Source organism: Phoenix dactylifera, chromosome 2 (assembly GCF_051530095.1).
Source record: "Phoenix dactylifera cultivar Ajwa chromosome 2, Ajwa_hap1_PhDact_Kaust_v1.1, whole genome shotgun sequence".
In the NCBI taxonomy this organism is placed as follows: Eukaryota; Viridiplantae; Streptophyta; class Magnoliopsida; order Arecales; family Arecaceae; genus Phoenix; species Phoenix dactylifera.
The window spans coordinates 51,559,011-51,565,010 of NC_143191.1; positions in this window are offsets into that span (position 1 = coordinate 51,559,011).

Genomic DNA, 6,000 nt, shown 5'->3' on the forward strand with positions numbered 1-6,000 from the left:
CACATCAGATGATGATGACTCCCTGACGCGCTTTGAAATAACATTTATTTTCCTATCCTATATCTCTCAAAAGAAAAGGTAAAATTAATGTATGCCAATAATAGAACAAAAAAAAAATACAGCACAAGTCAAAGATGAATACATACAACTATATCTCTTGACTCCTTCCGAACAAAGCTGCCATCTCGGTGGGTGTGAGTCATTTTTTAAAACTCATGAAACCTCTCTCTCTCACTCTCTCTCTTCAAAAGACTAAAAATGATAAAATCTCGTAAAGAGCCACCACAGATGCACCAATAAGAAGGGCAAGATTAACAAACTTCTGTATCAAACTTCAATACCATATCTAATGGTGGAGCATATATGCTCTTATCTATAAAAAAACTGTAAAAACCCTAATCCAATACCTGCTACGGATCCACAAAAACAAAAATCCAACAAAAGGTTTCTTCCCAAATGATCAAATACAACAGGGATTCAATCAAACATACCAAGAATCTGACCAAACCGAACGAAAACAATATAATCGAAAAAGGAGAAGAACAATCATACCTTCAAGGCTCTCCCGATCGGTGCCGCAGAGAAGGAAGTAGGAGAGGAGGTTGCGCCGCAGAGGAGAGAGGAGGTCGCTTGGCGCTGGAGAGGAGGGAGAAGGACGGGACAAGGGTCGGGGCCGGAGAGGAGGGAGGAGGAGGGAGAGGAGGGTCGGCTATTAGGGCTTGATATATCGATCGAGGATGGAGGAGGGGGGCGGACGCGGGTTTTGATGGAACGGTTTTCAACGACGCGAATAAGGGTCGTCTTAGGTCAAGTCTACGACGATGCTAATAAGCGTCGTAGATTGCCGATGCTTTTAAAATGCGTCGGTTATTTTTGGTGCTATACGGAAAATTGCCGACGTTTGTAGAAAGCATCAGCAAAAAAGCGTCGTTAAAACCCCTTTTTCTGTAGTGGAGTTATACCATGTAGATAGGCTTGGACCCAACCAGACATAGCTCCAACCTATATATTTAGAAATTTAAAGGAAAAAATAGTAAATTCAAGTACTTAAGTTTAAATAACAAGATGTGAAATATAAGGATGTGATACATCCAACCTTACAATTTAAACATCCCGCCAAACTCACAACACACTACAATAATATATATAACCTTTTAGCAGAAAAAAATGTCACTAGAATTATCATAAGATTGCTGCTAAAGAATTATCACGATGGAATAGTGGGAAAATTAATAGCTCCTATGGACGCTGTTGCTAAAAGTTTATCTATATGATTTAGTATTTTGATGCAAAAAAAGGATCTCAGTGTTAAAAAAATGTCTCTAGGAGAGAAATTTTTCAGAGGCCACATTTTTTCCACTGCAAGACTAGCTACATCTTTAATTTTGTAAAAGGTAATTATTTCCTCCGCTATATGCAAACTATTTTAATAGATATCGTCACTATAAAATCCATTCTAAAAGTATATTTTCTTGTAGTAATACTTTGCATTTTTCTCTTTTTTGTTTCAAGAAGTGCTTTGTTTATGAAATATTGAAAAACCTTTTAAACAAACATGCTAAGGATCCATATATAGTAGGTCCCCTCATCCTTTTCTCTATCCTGCAATCCAATGGCAAAAGCCCATATGATACCATATTAATGAATAAACAATGTTGTAGCTTCATCATTTTCATCTTTGTTTTAAAGTGCTTATATTGACATGTATTGGTTTAGCTTGTTGGTGACGCTTGCATCAATATAAATAGTCGACTTCTATCACATGAGAATATTAAGTCCTTCAAAACAACAATGCAATATAATTTAGGGGTTGTTTAGATAATCCAACAGGATCAAACAAGATTTTCTACTATATATGTAGATTAGGCAACCCATTTAAGTATAGCCCATATCAATTGAGGCATGACTTTGTATAAAGATCTTGTAATATATATATATATATATATATATGGGCCAAGTGTGGCTCAAAGCCTTGACCTTACTGGACTCAACAGAGTAGAGTTCTATTTGGGTCAAGACATATTAGATCAAGGCATGACCTTATATGAATATCTTAATAGCATATATATATATATATATATGGATTTTAAAATGGGCCAAGTATGGCTCAAAGCCTTGACCTGACTGGACTCAAGAGTTCTATTTGGGTCGATAAATTAGATCGAAGCATGATCTCGTATAAAGATCTTATAAATGGTCGATGCTTTTCTAATACTAGTCACCTGATTTCTCTATGTATGAGTCATAAAGAGTCAGAAGTATTGGGTGAGTTTAGATTGGATCACTTAGGGTCTGAGCCTTGCAAATTAGACTATTGTGTGCTAAAAATAAGTCAAAACAAATGATCCAAGCCGACCTGTGGGTAAGAGTAATTAACCATATATCGAATCAAGTAGGATGTGAGTCAACGTTCCTCATGCCGTTGCCCTAAACCGACCTAATCTGAACTCAATACAATGCAACCCATTCCGCCCCTGGGCTTTTCGGATAAAACACAAGTTACACAACCCTAGTCTTAAATCACCAGATATAATTTTTGTTTGTTAGGTACTTGTATAATGCAACTTATAGCAGCATTTTTCCGAAACCTGTGGCAAATATCCAAAGCACGTCGTTCGATCATACGTTACTAAATTCATTACTATGCCCTCTAATGATTTTACAAGACTATATATGTCCAAAATACATAGTTCATACGGTACTAAATTCATTAGTTTGACCTATCATGACATCCGAGACTATAAGCTATGCTTTTAAGGAAACCTCCACCACGTCCAAAATACATAGTTCATGCGTTACTAACTTCATTAATATGACCTGCCATATTTTGTAACGCCAAAGGCTACGACAAAATTTTTGTAGTTGATATACATAATTTATGCGTTACTTCATTCATCGCTGAGCCGTTAAAATACAATAACTTCAGCATTTATTATTGTAACTCATCCATTGCTGCCCAACCGAGCAGGCTATAAATTGGAGGGAAGGAAGGTGGAACCACCGTGCAAGCCACAGCATTTAAGGACTATCATTTCTCAAACATGGCATTCTCACAGGCGCCGGCGACTATGGTTGCTGCCGGCGTCTCTTCCCATGTTCGGACGACAGAAGCAGCAGCAGCAACAGCAGCACCGAGCTGCTCATCCTTAAGAATCGGGGTTCGATACTATTCCTGGAGCGGGCGAAGATGGTGGTAGAGGCACGAAGGACAGCACTGATGGGTTGTCCATCATCACAAGCCGACGACGAGCTAGTTGCATGGCTCGAGAAAGAGATGCGAGATATTCAAGAGAAGTCGTCGGGCCAGCAGGAGTACGAGGAGTCCACCAGGGTTCACTGCATGGGCTGTTGACCCATCTATCCCCCTCAGCTCGATCCTGCTTACCCATGACTTGATCCACCAGTGGCTCCTTGTTTCGGCCTCCAGTCTCTAGACCTCCTGGCGAACCCGTGTGCCAGTACTACATGAGGACAAGAGACTGTAAATATGGTTCCACATGTAAAGGACCATCATCCACCAGAGAAGAACGCACCAAAATTTAATTGTGTTGTTTGGTTGGTCCAGTTGTCTTCCCCTTCGCCCGGCATAAATTCTCTACTGTCACGATTCGATGGATAGCTATGATTCCATGGATCTTTATATCTACATGGTAATGTAACCTGATATCTATTTCAAAACCTATTTGTAAAGCATGCAAGCAGAATATCAATAGTGGAATCCTACGTTATGATTTTTGATATGGTTTGTTTTTTAGATTTTTATTGCGGTATAAAATTTTGATCGTGTCATTAGATGAGTTCTCTTGCTATCATTTTCTGTAATCTTTGCGTGTCATCTGTCTTACTGATAGGCAGCGGCAACCCCAAAGTTATGCATCTATATGTTATGGATAGTTGATTGTCATTAAAGAACTTGTATTTAAAATTGTTGCTTTCTTGATGCGAGCAGAGAAGATTGCACTCTTCAATTTTTGAGCTCATGATGGAAAATTTGGGAAGCAAGGGATGACGAGATTCCTTTTTTTTTTTTTTTTTTTTTTTTTGATGTTCCACAGAGCCAGAAGCTCCAGCATATTCCACGCTTATATTTTTCATTTAATCCTCTTCTCCTGAGGGGCTGCACATTTGATATTTATCATATTCTCGAACCATTTGGTAAACTTAAAGAGATGATTTCTTTCAATTTAACAACATCTTTTCCTTGTAAAATGCTTGGAGATGAGATAATGGAAATGGATCCGGATCCAGCAGCTTGCTTAATGTCCTCAGATAAAGCCCCATTAGATTACACTAGTTTGGGCAATTCATGGTTAGGGATCGGATCAAGGGACAATTCAGCAACCATATGATGTTTATGGTGCTGCTTGTGCTGTTTGGACTAGTTTCAGTTGTATCACTTATTTTTGTTTTCCTCATGTATGCGTTATATATCCAAGTATTGCATTGAATAGGTACGTAACTAACATCGCATTTACCAGTGCAATTTGTTCACCTCTCTGTGAGCTAAAAAGAGCTGATCAGTTTGCTAGCTAATAGGCGAAACTATACCATGGCAATTGCCAGGGCAATTTGTTCCCATCTCTATGAGTTAAAAGAGCTCAATTAGCGAGCTAATTATTATGATTTGTCCTTTACAGAAAAACATGTATAAGTGTTGAAATTACTGTACTCCAGGGACTGTGTTGGTAGTTTGCTTATCAACCAGTTATCAACTAGTTATCTTTTAGCTGAAAGTAGAACGTGAAAGCATTAATCACCAGTTTGCTGAGGTTTCCCTTGCTTTGCAGGCTTGACATTAAGTTTAACATACACAGTATTTACATAATGCCCATTACTTAACCTTTATTAGTTGTTCATCTGATTAAAACAATATTATCATAAAAACTAAAAAAATCTTATCTCTATCAGTTAAAAATTTATTTTATTCGATCTGCTAATAGTGACATAATCTAGTAAAGATGTTGCTTTACTGTTATTCCATTTATGAAATAATGCGGGTAAACAATGTCCATTATTTTTGTTTAAATGGTAAATAAGGGGTCTACAAGTGGCTTGGATCGATCTCCATCAAAAATCCGACTCATATGCAACCGACTCCAATTAGTGGGTTAGGTTGATTTGTGCAGAATCCAATCAGTCTTACTTGGAATTTGGCCTAGATTATCCATGATTTCATCCAACTGACTCCACCAGAAATATTGATTTATTATCCAACCCAATCACTATAACCTACCACTAGTAGCTTTCAAGTTTAAAAGTTGTAGCACATAACATTTTTAAGTTTAAAAGTACTATATATATAGAACCAAATATAAGAATTGCTAAAAAATATGTAGTTTGCTTAATACTAACAATTTCAAACACTACATGAAGAGTTTGAAGAGTTTTTTTGTATTTTAATAAATATTATATTTTTATTTAGTACTCTCTTGTTACTGTAAGGGCATGGTCCACTGATCGGCCAGCACTTGAATTGGGCCTGTGGGCCGACCTCAAGAGGCTAGCCTAGCCCTTCATGTGTTTTTGTGATGAATCGGGAAAGGAGGACTCTGACTGGGAGTCTTCTTTCTCTCCATTTTCGATCACGATCGCGATCGAAATAACTGAGTCCCAAGCCTAATCGAACATCGAAAGCTTGGATCTTTGCCTATTTAAGACTCCCCATCCTTCCCCTTTGAGATCCATCAAAGAATAGGGGTCATTTGCTCTCAATCTCAAGCTTTCTTCTCGAGAGTCTTCCTCCATTTTTCGCTAGGACAAGTCGCCAGAGAGCCTCGCCAGACCTAGGTACGAGCTCTCCATCATCTTCTCTTCATTCCTTTATATTTTGGGCTCTCATTTTCTTGGATGTGAGCCGGCAAATGCCAGAGACCTTTCCAAAATATAGCACCTCTATTTCTATATTTTCCACCGAGTTTTGGCACTGCCGGTTGCCGAGATTGGCTGGGGTTTGCGATCACCTAATGTCGCCATCGGGTAGGGCAGTCGGGTCATCGCAGC